Genomic DNA, 13,425 nt, shown 5'->3' on the forward strand with positions numbered 1-13,425 from the left:
ACTCATTTCACCAGTTCAAACACTACAGGTTGTTGTTACAGTGCAAGGAGCTCGCACAGGCTCCAGAGCATTCCCACCTAAGGCAACTGGAGGATCAGCACAGAAAGATTTGACCTTTTGTGGATTTCTGGAAAGACAAGAACTCTGGTCAAACAGCTGGTTGGAAAAAGAAAAGCAGCAGCGTGTTTTATTCAAACCACACTCTGGTGCAGGGATTGGGATAATTCATCTTTGGGAAATACCATTAATATTTATTGAGCAATACAAATGGATCTGGGTGCTCACTCTCTCTCTCTCAAAAAAAAAAAAAAAAAAGCATTATCAACTATTATCCAAAAAAAAAAAAAAAAGTGTCTGGTTATGGGATCTGAGGAGAAGCAGAGGATAACCCTCCCAAGAGTCTATTAAGAATGGGTTATATATTGTTCCATTTTCCATGCTCATTACAATCACTGCCCCAATAATAGCTGCATGCTGTGCCTTTTTCTATTCTAGTACAATTTTCCCCATGGGAACTAAGTATATCAGCTTAAATACTGAGCAGAGCTGATAGAAGGAGGCAATATGCTTCTGCCGTGCTAACCTTGCGTGTAATCTGCATCTTAGGTAGCTGGTTACTATCCTTCTTTCCCATTGCTCGATACAAAAACGAAGGGGCAGCACAGGGGAGGAGGAAGATATTGGTCAGACAGTCAAATTAAATGACATTGTGAAGGTCAAAGTATGTCAGACTTAATGTCTTCAGAAATTAAGGTTATGGTGAATTCCAATTCCTTGAGCTCTGAGAAAAAATGCAAAAAGAAAAGCGAACAGTGGCTCCATCTTGGCACCAGTCCCTAAACTAGGACTTTGGTGACGTTTAGGTGTCTACATCCGGCTCCTGAGTTGGGTCCTGCATGCAGCAATGCTTTTCTTTCTCAGGGGTCAAAGTTTCCCTGGGAGGTTGTTCTTACTGAGTCCTTGGGGCATCCTAGTCCAAACGAGGCAGAGCAGTTTCTGTTTGGGCAGCAGTGGGATCCCAAGCCAAGTACGCTGCTCAGGCTTTCAGCTGATGGTCCAACCCGGAGGGGCTCCTCACAGAGTCATCCCCAAAACATCACATATCTCCAGACATGCCAGAAAAGACAAGAAAACAAGGTTCAATGTCCTGGACAATTCTGCTTCCAAACACCTGATGTGTGCAGACCCCATAGCAAGAACCCAAAATCTGAGGCACAGAGGTGTCAGCCCTCCTGTTTTGCCGTCCCTTGTCTGTGCCCAGAGTGCTCCAACCACCAGCAGCCAGCCCTGCTGCAGGGATGTCATAAGGACCACAGCATTTAGGCTTATAAAATGGTCTGATCAAATGATAACGGGACCCTGCAGAGGCAAAGAGATTCCAATCTGACTGTGCCTCGGAGGAGTGACTTACATACTGTGACTCTGACACTGCATCTTATTAATTTTATTTTCCAACTTACTGCACAAGCTGGCAAATGAAATAGTTCCACTCAATTCACCATTAAACAAAGAGGCAAGCCAGTACATAGAGCACAAGTTTTGCTTGACATTAACTCAATTCGAAGATCAAAAAGAGGTGTATTTTACTTTGCATTATCTTCATTTTTAATTCTCACTATTTTCTATGCTTCCTGCTATCAGACAGAACAGAAAGCACAACTAATAGAGAGAAATACACTGGAAAAACATTGACTTCTGGTGTGGAAACAGAAACCATTATCTAATGAAAAGTTGGATGCTCTGGTGATTCCCAGCCCAGTCATACCTCTACAAAAATTCCTCTGGGCTCTAGATGCGTAGTTTTCATGTGAGTACGTAATGAGCTTTCACAAGGTTTCACAAGCTTTCACAAGCACATTTAGAGCACTACAATGCTTGCTCTTCATGAGCAAGTTCAAGCGATCGTCCCAGCAAGGTCAAAGGGCTGCAAGGTAGGACATAAATCTGAATTCAAACTGTGCAGTCAGGGTGTGTAATCAAATCTTCCCAGGGAAAGCTTACCATGAGGACTCAGAGACCTAAATTTGCCATGGTCTAGTTCAAATTCACCATTTTTTCATTCCCCTTTCATATTTTTCACTATAAAACCAAACCTAACTCCTAAATCCTGTGCTCGCCTTTCTTTTCCTGAATCTCCAAATGCAAAAACTGGACTATTTCAGAATCTTATTCCATCTGTAGGATTGACTGGGCCTTTTATAAAGTGGTAGCATCTTAAACAAGAAAACGTTAAGTATCAGCTATATCTGATTGCCAAGGAGCACAATAACCTAACTGTAGACATGCTCAAACTTTGGAGTCCACATCCATGTAAAAATTTAACTTCGACTGTTGCAGCTTGAGCCTATCTATTATTAATTCAGTAAAACCATTTTCCTGTTAAGAAATATGTTCCTTGGGAGAAGCTTCTGTAAACACATCAGCAGGTGGTAGCTTCAGAGAGAGACTAAGTTGATGCAGTTCTGAGAGTGAAAGCTGGGGGTACTTCAAATACAATCTCATCAATGAAGAGAAATATTTCCAAAGGCAGTATGAGCTGGTTCCAGGTGAAGGCTTTACTTTTTCTTTGTAAAGCAATTGTCTGTTCTTACAGATCACCAGAAATAAATTTTAAGGCATGGTAGATTGTACCAAAACAACTGGAATAAAACCAAACAACCAACCAAGCCCCACCAGATCCATACTGCTACCCACCTGGACTTTGCTTCGTTTTGGAAACTTTAAAGAGTTGAGGATTGAACTCACCCTCAGGGCAACTCCAGTGAAATCAATATGCAACCCTGGGAATTAATCTGGCCCAAGCCTCATTTTCTCTTTAACTGCAGGAGCCAAGGTCATTTTCCCATCTGGATTTTGCAGATGCTTCTGCACATACTGATGAGTTATACCTTTTATCAAACCATGACCATCATTTTCAGGGCTAGAAAATTATTACACAGTGTCAGGGAATCACAGGAAATAACAGAGATTCTTGGTGGTAAAATCCAGACCTTATATTTGCTATGTGCCACTTCTCCTGTCCCCCAAAGCCATATGCAATATCTTTCCACAGAGCAGCGGACTTTGTTTCCAAAATATCTCCCTTAATGCCAGATGATACCATTCATCCTCTATCTTAACTTAAGGGAAGCTCCTCTTTTCCGCATCTGTAGGATTTTCTCTAACAGTGTGACCAGCATTTTTCTGTTGGTTGAAGGACTGAGAAGGACAAACCACAAGCGTAACTTATTTTTTTTTGAGGGAGAGTCTGTCTATCTATCGATGCCTATAGCCTTGTTCTCCTCTTATCTCCTCAGTAATACCCCTTGTAACAGTACACATGATGTCTGGGTGGATCTGACCCTGCGGACACCTCTGATAACAGCAGATGGGCCCAAAAATGAGGCTGAATCCTCTCCTTAGTAAGGTGGTCTCTGACATACACACCAGCCAAAGATCCACCTGATACATCCAGCAGTACCTAGCACCATTAGGGCAAAGACGACATGCCATTCAAACACAGCAGTGATTTTAAGTCTGTATATTGGAGAGAAAGGGTCTTCAAAAACAGTTCCTGCCTGGAAGCAGACTGTACAAGGCTATCTTGTGTAGCCTTTTTACCCTAGGTTTAAGATGAACATGTCACCCCCTCAGTCTATGGACTGGGGTGCTAAAACACACAGATGTCAGCTACAAAGCAATAACACTGGGAAATTTGTGGTTTGTGATATTTTAATATCCTGAGCAGAGGATTATTTGTTGTTTAGTGTACTTTAAAATGTTTTCCTTCTGTGCAATTGATAGCTTTACTGCTCCTGGACAGAATAACAAACAGCTGCGCTGTTAAAATAAAAGAGATCCTTTGGATCATCTCAGGGCAGCATCTTGACAGTCTTAGAAACATGGTGACTTGTGGAAAGGGTGACTGGTTGTGGGGCAGATTTGCCAGCTGGTACCAGCACCTGCAGCTACTTAGAGTTCATGAAAGAAGACCTCATCACAGATTATTAAAAACAGAAAGGACCATTGTAAATCATAGTCTTAACTGTTGTGTAACAAGGACTAGTGACTTAGGACCAGAAATCATAGATGAGCTTGGCCACAGGTACCCAGCTGGGTGATGGAAATGCTGCTCTGGTTTGCTGGAATTTCACATACCAATGTTGTATTTTCATGATGCAGCAGAGTTCATCCAGCATCTGGAGACCATGTAATCAAATTTGATACATATTTATTTCTTGATTTTTTATTCAATAAAGATAATCTCAAAAACCCACTGGAGGCAGTGAGGTACTCCTGTTGACTGCAGCAGTCTGAATCAGACCTGAAGCGTTCAGAGTTTAAATTTGCACAACTGGAATTTGGTACTGATGCTTCCAAAGGTCTGTATGAAGCTATGAGCTCCCTTTGGAGTAATGTGTTCATCACACATCTATACTTGCCTGAGGGTAACTTCTTATAACCGTTCTCAGAACAGCTATGAACCAGGATCACTTGCTAACCTCCTTCCATGCAAAAATGTTTTTTTGGCCCAGGCTGACAAGGATGGTAGCAAAGATGGAACTGCAGCTCAAGAGAGCTGGGAGCAGTTGAGGCAGAGTTGTAGAAAGGTCTCCAAATAACTTTGTGTGAAGTTTCAGCTAATGTTGCCTGGTCCCTCTTTTCTGTTTCCCCTTCAAGACAGGACAGTGCAGGCACTCCTTCCTCCCTTTCTCCTGCACCCCCATTTCCCTCTGCCAATACCTGGACATTGTCTTTTGCTGCAGCTGCTGGTGTCCCTGCAGTGCACAACAGAGCAGAGAAACAGCTCATATTGGTGAATTCTGGGGTAAAATCTTTCTGGGTGCAGCTCCACATAAGCCAAATAAAGACGTGAACCCTGTAGCTGTCAACCCTTGTTATGTGTAAAAGCACCAAAGGGAATGATCTCTCCATGTTTGGACATGTCAGAAGTCAGGACTGGTTATAGTCCATGGTGACCACTTTATAATGAAGATCTTTTGCCCAGTCTATAGAAGACTGAAAATCTAGGTAATATTTTTTGGTGTAACAGTATTCTTCCAATGAGAAGAAATACACTCTCTGATTTGTATTCCTCTGACTCAAAATCATTCATTTTAAATGACTGTTTGTTCTGCTAATTTAGAATCTGAGCAGGCATGGAAACAATTTATTTTTGTTTGTGAAAGGAGCTGAGCTTGAGTTTGCTAAGCACATATATGCTTTGTTGCTTTGGGATGCAATGCAACTCCCCTACTAGAATAAGATTTCTTCAGTGGCAGGAGCTCCATAGTGAGCTCCATGATGATACCATCATCACCCGTCCCTCACCTTCCCTGGGTTTCTGAGCAGACCCAGTGATAACTGGGTTAGTATGGCTTGCCTGTGAAGAACAGCTCCACACACCCTTTACAGAAGGTGTGATGGTGGGATCTGACCCTACAGCTCACCCACAGCACCTGAGGTGACAGGCTGTGACTAAAAGCATATGTCCATGATCCCCTCACTGCCACAACACATGGAGCAGTGCAGTATCATGTGCCCTAAATTCATTGACCAGATGCAGTGGCCCAGGAGCAGAGATTGCCTTGTTCTCTCCCCTTCCTGACAGTCACACACTTTGTGGGCCCTATCAGCTACCGAGACATAATATTTTTCCCTCACCTCTCCTCAAACCGAAGCATCAGTTGGTGTCCAGTCAGAGGCTTCTTGCTGCAGGCTGCTCCTCATGGGTTCAAGGTCTGTGATGAAGCTGGAGGCTCTTTGCAGCATTTCTCCCACCTTCCACCTTCCTGATTAACCTGCCTGAGGAAAGAAGATTGAACATCAGATCTGTTGCACCTCACTTTGTTTCCTCTACAAGAGTTGTTGTCTAACACTCAATGTACTTAACATTGTTGAGATGGCCAAAGTGACTTTCACACCCATCCCTACACGATGCAACCCAGACTGATGTTCACACAGGAGCCCAGTCTGACTTAGACCTTCTGGCTGAACTCCTCTTGAACTCTCCCACTTGTCTCCAAATTCCAATGTGAGCCCTCCTCTCCACTGCAATGGAAAAGTCATTGTACTTCTCACAGCCTCACTGGAAATTTAAAGTCTCACTGCTGGAAACATGGAAACCCTTTCAAAAAGCCTACTCATGTCAATACAGATAAAATAGGATTTTGACATCTCTAACTATGTTACTATCCCAGTAAATAAATGATCAGTATTCACTTTTAATTACTTTTATTATACTTGTGCCTGCCTCGCAGCAAATTTCTCAGAGAGTTGTGATTGTCTGTTAACTCTATTTTCCCTAATGTCTAAGAAAAACCCATTTTTTTGAAAAATGCTCCTTATTATTTGAAGCAGAAAAGTAATTCGTATTGAACAAAAGCTGGATAATATTGTCTTGCATGATATGCTGAGCAATGACTTGGACTACAGCGATGCTACATGAAGTGAGGATTTGTTTAAATAGCTTTCATTCTGATTTGCCACTAAACCTCAGTAATAGTACATTAAATACGTGTATTTCAGTACCCCAGCACAGACATTTTGTTCTGTAACTCAGAATGTTTCATCTTACCGCTCTGAGGATTCTTGCCAGTTGGCAGCTTTGCACGCATGCTAAATTGCTAAATTTTTAGCATTTACCCACTTATCTAGTTCGACACAGCGTGCTTGCATGAGGCAGAGGGATTTGGGCCTGGGAATAGGGGCACTGCACTTTCAGGGTTGTAGACACTTAAATTGGCACTCTGTAGTCAGACAGCACAACAGCAGGCCCCTCGTAATTAAACTGATAAAAAGCAAAATATGTTAGAAGCTGGATAAATTGAAACCATAGCCACCTAACAGCAGAACGATTTGCAAGAGAGACTGCACTGTCAGGAAGAGTCACAGGCAAAGCCTGCCTGATTCACTGCAGACAGCTCATGCCCTTTGAAAGCAAATAGCGAATTCATTCCGTATCTTTGCACCAGCCACCCACGGGTTTGAAGTCAGGTTTGGTTGAAAACCAGCAAAGTCTTTGTCCCCATATCTTGGATTCAAGCTAAACTGATGTGGCAAGTAGCTGGTGCCAAACTGGGGCTGGGGTTGTCCCTCGTGCTCACGCCACCTGTTATCTGAGCCCAGCTCTGAGCTAGTCCGAAGCACTGAACCTAAAGAAATTGACTTGGTGGTTTAGCCCTTCAAGAGACTCACCCCAGGGGCAGCCAAGAGCCAGTGTCGGCACAAGGGACAGGGTGGGAGCACGTTGACGACAATGACAGTTGGCAGCAGGTAGCCCATCTTATCCATACTGTCAAGCCACGTCCTCAGCACCTGCCATCCCCACTGCAGACAGAACAGTCAGATCAGGAGACTGTGGAAGATTTCTAGCCACCGTCAGATTAATGAGAGACTCTCAGTCTTAGGTTGGCTTTTGCTCTGAATCAGAGACTTTCTATGTTGATTGTTTTCAGAAATGAGAATTAACAACAACCCATGAACAGAAGCATGTTAAAGCTATGCAGCTACTATGAATACACCGAGGCAGGGTTATCGTGCCACAGATCGCTGCCCTATTTCTAGCACTGTTGCTAACTAACTGTGTCAGGGACAGCCATGGTCACAGCAGACCCTGAGATCTCCCAGCCCTGTGTCCACAGGTAGTCTGCATGACAGCAGCCTGCTGACAGCAGCCTGGTCTTCATGACAGCAAATAAACTGCCTAAACTTTCTAGCAGCATTGTGCAAAGCTGCCAGCTGTGCTCAGCTCTGTTCTGGATGCACCAGGGAGCCTGTTCCAACCACGTCTGTCCTGCCAGCTTGGTGTCAGAGCAGGGAGCAAGTCTGGTTTGAAGAGTGGCCCTCAGTGAAGGCAGCACAGATTCAGCTGTCTTCCCAGGGAAGAAAACCAGCTTCTAGAGCACCTTGTATAAATAAACAAATATTTTAATTAGAAAGTGAGAGAGGCTTATGGACAAAATTTCACATTTTGTAGTATTTCAGAGAGGTCTAGTCTGCTTTGGACTGAAGCTCCAGCCCACTTCGCACAATTCCCATGGGTTTCAGGGCAGGTATGATTTCATTCTCTAAATTACACTGCTAAAAGCACTAGTTTATGAAAAGTGAACAACTTATAAGAAATGGGCTGGAGTCAGGACTGGCCTTCCTTACCACTGTTTTCCCAGGGTTTTAGTGCCAGTGGCAGGTGACTAGCCGGTAGTGAAAAGCATCCACAGTAGCAGCAGGGTCCCAAAGGCTGCTTGAGGCAAAATCTCTGACCCATCTCCTAGGATAGCCCTGTCTGGGGTGCACAGTAACATCTCGGTAAGACTACCCATAAGAAGCTTTACAGGGAAGGAGTTGAACTGCACCATTTCTACTGAGCTCTTTACCTTTGTGATAATCCAGAATAGTGAGTTTCAAAGGATTAGTTATCCTCTATGTGAAATAGTCGTACAATTTCTCCCCATAGTAAATAACACCATATTAACAATGTCACAGGAAATAGCACCGTTGCAAGCATCTGAGCTGTTCAAGGGGAAAAAAAAAAGCATTGCTAACAAATCTGCTGTTCTGAATCTGCCCAAACTACAAGGATTTGAATACTGGAATAAATGCCACCTAGTTCTGGGGTTCTGCTTCCACTAGCAGCCCCAAGTCTGCCTGTGCTCACTCTCTGCTCCCCTCGCCCCTGTGGGGGTGACTGGGTCTAGTACCCGCTGCTGCCTTGGCTCCGTCCCCAGACTTCCCTCTGCTTCATGATGCTGTGCAGCTCAGATTCTTTCCCTGAGCCTCAGTTTTCCCATCTGAACCATTAGTTTCTTTTTGAAAGCTTCAGGAAAGCAATGCAACAGTGAAGAAAGGGAAGGATTTAGACTATCCAAACTGCTGCTCTATTAGCCATGGCCTGAGCTCAAGACACAATGTGAACTGGGCTCCAGCTACCTCCAGCTCTAGTTTTGGAAGTAAATGCCTTCGTTGCTGAAAATGTGCAAATCTACATCTCCTTCCTGCACTCCTGGCTGTTTTTCGATGGTGCCTGTGGAAATTACCATTTTGTCATTTGAAAACAAAAGTGCTTAGCTGGCAAGAAAGACTCCATAAACAAGGCAATAGAAGCTGCCACATCTGTACTTTCTGAACACCATCTGTCTCCCAAGTTTAGTCTGAAAGAAAGCAAATCCCTTTCAGTTCTCTTGCTATATATCAGTAAAATGCTTAGCAGTGACACTTGGAGAATGAATGAACACATTTCAATTAGACAAAAGCATCATAAACCACCAGTTCAGTAAATAAAAACCTGGAGGTTAACATTTGTAGAGATTAAGCAAGCTGTTAAGTAAAGTTTACCATGGCATGTTAGAGTTTCTGTAATACACAGTTATACATACATTGCATCCAACACAGGCTCCTTAATTTACTTTTCAGACTGTTCTTTTTTCTTTTAAGCATATATGACTGCCTTACAAGAGTTACCTGAGATCCAGAAACTGCTAAGGAGCTGTAGACACCTGCAAAAACAGGTGTATCAGTTTTGGTAGAGAAAGGAAGGATGGCAGAGCAATGAAGAGGGAGAGCAGAATCACAGAATGGTTTGGGTTAGAAAGGTTCTTTAAAGATCTAACAGGAAAATCTTATCTTTTGCTTAGGGGCTGGTGACAAATGTTGGAAACAGAAGGCAACTGCTGCAAGTGTGCTAGTTACCATTCAGAAAGATGTCATTGTCAGGTCAGATGGAACTGAATGCTGGAATAACACCTTGCTGAGAGCCCTGAAGTATAACCATCATCACTGATTTCCAAGACTCTGCAACTACTATGGTTATGAGGTTGTAACTTACTGCTTTCCCCTCTGTAAATCTCGAAATAGCCTCACAGATATTTGGTCCTGGAAGGGAGGAGTGACAACTCTATCCTCTGCAATCCCGAGCTAAGAGGAGGATCCACTGTTTCTTGACTGGTTTTGTAGACAGCCTTTGCATCAGTGTGAACTTCAGCTTTTTCCAATCTCAGATAAATGTTTTTGATTAAGATAAACCAGTGCAAATACTTAAGAAAGCCTGGTCCTGCAGCATGCTCCTGGGTTAATAGGTCCCTGTGTGCACAGGCAGATCTCACGGTGCATTTCAGAGGAGTAGCATCCTCTGCCTCCTCCAAGAAGCGGCTGCTCAGAGCTGCCACACTGTGACCCCCTGATGACTTTATGAACAAGGATTGGAAATGAATTTGTTCAATGCCATTCGTGAATCTTCAGTGTGAAAGTCACCAGCACATTCACATTGCAGTGAATTGGGCCTCAAAACCAGCAAAGAACATTGGTCCCATCTTATACATGGGGAAACGAGTCTCCAACAAAGACAATCTGTGACAATGTACCTTCCACTGCACTCCAGCGCACAACTGGACCAGATTCGCCTGGTGCAAGTACTCCAAAGAGCTGTTGAAATCTGCCGGCTGCCAAAATGTCCCTGTATTACAGCACCCTTGCTCCTGTGCTGCCGGTTCTCCTTCCTTTTTGATTCTTCTACCTGCTTCAGCATCATGTCCCCCCTCCCATAAACTGAGAGATTATCTCAATTATTCCAGTTGTTGTGCTGCACCACACTGAACACAATCAAAGCTAACAAAGCACGCTTCCCTGGCTCCATTATTATCTGCACTGAAAGCTGGAGATCCTAAATGAACAGTGCTTAAACTGATGCCATATTCGAGGGAGTTTGGCAGGGGATGACGGGGGGGAAGAAAAAAGAAATAGGGCTGTAGATTTTACACATCTGGGTTTTTTGTTATCATTAAAAAACTCCAGAGAAGTTTTGATAGAATGGGATACGATGAAGATGTAATTCTGATGGTGCAGCAGTCTTGATATCTTTTTGGAATGCAGCCTTCTTAGACAAATACCTGCAGGAATACTTCTGATTATGAGTGCAGATTTACCTGAGACCGTTGTCATACAAGGTCCTGGATAGCCCTGCAAATTCATTCGCTTATGCTGATACAGGCAAGATGCAGTCTTCCGCTTTAAACACCGTGATTAACACAGTGACATCTTCATAGTACCCATCCGAAACAAAATGAAAAGAGAATGAAAGACTGTAAAGTAGAGTCCACATTATACATACATCCAGCTCACTTCCCTAGGCAGAGAACTTGAGACTCAACAGCACCAGGGTGGATGATAAGTACGGACTAAAGCCTTGGGCGAAAAGAAGTCCATCTGCTTACTCTGCTCCACCCAAACTTGCAGCAGTCAGTGCACAAATGAGTGAGAAAGAAGAATGGAAATAGTTTGCCCAACAGCTCGTAGAGAGGAGTCTGCCTTTGCCAGTAGCTTACAGGTATGTGGTCCTAGTCCATTTCTACCTTTTCGGCTGCTAAATCACAGTTCAAAGAAGGTGAGGATACAGCACATGCCCATGAAATGGCACTCCCCTACCGTGGTTGTTTATTCAGGTGCTAATGGGATCCACTTCACACCAGCTGAAAGCAGCTCTTTAAGTGAGACACTCAAAGTCTGGCACCTTGGGGAGCCTAAAGCCATCTCCAATGAGTAAGAGAGTAACAACTTCCAAAACACAAATGATCAAAGCTCTTCCCATCATGGCCCCACTCTTATAGACTTCTATGACATTTAGTCCTCTTTAAAAATTAATAGTGACATTCCCAGATCCTCTCTCAGATGCTGAAAAGGCCACTATCATTGCAAGTTTTCATGTGATGATCTTTCAGCAGACTGAGAAACATTTCTTAGCTTCTCAGACTGTGAACCACAGCAAACTCTTCTCCATTATCACCCTCTAATATTGCACCCAGTGATGCACATTGCAGGGGCATTCAGAGCTTCATGGAAAACATTGAATAATCTCCCAAAATCTGTTGTGTAGAATGAAAGGAGGGACCCTCTGTGTGTTGTAGAGCTATGGCATGCAACTGAAGAGGCCAATCTCGATCTCACACAGAACAGCATTAAACACATATAGAGCAAGTTTTGTGAAAAATTCCTATACCACTCTGTCAGACACCATGCGAAGGTGATACCCACATGCACACACACAAAGCTCTCTAACACCTGGTACCTGAAGTGTTAATACAGCACAGCAGAAACGAGGTAATCTCTGAAATGAGGACAGTGCTCCAAGAACAAATTGATCCAGGGTTGCCCTTCAGTTCCCTGTTGCTGACAGACAGCAAATTGATCACACCGTGGTTTGAATTTCTCGCCTGACAATTCAGGCAGGCGAGGGCCAGCAGCTCTGTAAATGCATAATCTGTGCCTGGCACTCGCTCGCTATGTACTAAACAAAGATAAAACCTTTGGAGCACGCTGTTTCTTCTCCAGTCGGTTAACGTTTGTACCCAGCTGAACTCCTGGGGTGATAAGTACAGCAGGCGTCCTCCTCTGAGGCAGATAAGTAAAGCATACCATAAAGAAAAGTACGGGTATTGGCACATCTCTCCGAAAGAGGCTGTCAGCAGCTGAGTGCCGCAGTCCCCGTGAATGCGAGGAAGGAGAGGGGTATTTTTTCCAGGGAGCCTCTGCTCTCTCTCTGCCTTCCTCACTATTAACTGATCCATTTTTTTGTTCCCCCTTGCTTGGTGTGCATAGAGCCGTGCTCCAGCACAGGCCACAGCAGCGTCTTTGCTAATTCTTGAAGTGCCACCTACAGTTTGTGTGAGCGTGTGTATGAGCACACACAGTCACAGGCAGACACAGAGACGTGCTACAAATGTGTATATATATCCATAAGTACATGTATACGTGAGTGCTGAGACGTGATTAAACCAGTCTGTAGCTTACAGGAAAGGATAGAAATAAGCCTGGAAATGCTTCTGCTCTTCTGGGGAGCAGGTCCTCTGCATGCAGGGGAAATTGGATATGGAGCACACAAACTCTGCAGGAGCGCAAGCCTTGCAGGAAGTTAAACAGGATCATTCTGACTGCATCCCCTATACTTTGTGAGTGGCCCTCAGTCCCTAGTTCAAGAGAAGTGCCACAAGCACATAAAAGGGATCTGGTATCTATTTTCCTGTGATCTGGCAGTACCAGTTCCCCAGGGGTGCCACAAAAATGGTGGCAAGTGGGAACAAGTGCTGGAGTGGAGCAGTGCAGCAGCTTTAGTAGTCACAGTAATTTAACAATCACCTCCAGTGCCTACATCCCACCCCCACAGCAAAAGGGCCCCACACATTGGAGATGTTTTTTAGATTGCAGGGCAAAGGAAATGAACGTAACAGCCGAGATACTTGGGTTTTAATCAGAGCTGGCTTTCTACTGCTTGATTGCTGTCTGTCTTATTTTCAATGGAAAATGTCAATACCAATAGAAAATACAGAAGGCTTAAAACCCCAAAACACTCTTCCCTGCTCCCTCTGATGACTAAAATAGAAAAAAAAAAGTCTTTTTTCTCTGAGAAAAAAAAAAAACACACAAAAACAACAACCAGAACACACAAATAACAAACAA

This window comes from Patagioenas fasciata, chromosome 9 (assembly GCF_037038585.1).
Source record: "Patagioenas fasciata isolate bPatFas1 chromosome 9, bPatFas1.hap1, whole genome shotgun sequence".
Classification (NCBI taxonomy): Eukaryota; Metazoa; Chordata; class Aves; order Columbiformes; family Columbidae; genus Patagioenas; species Patagioenas fasciata.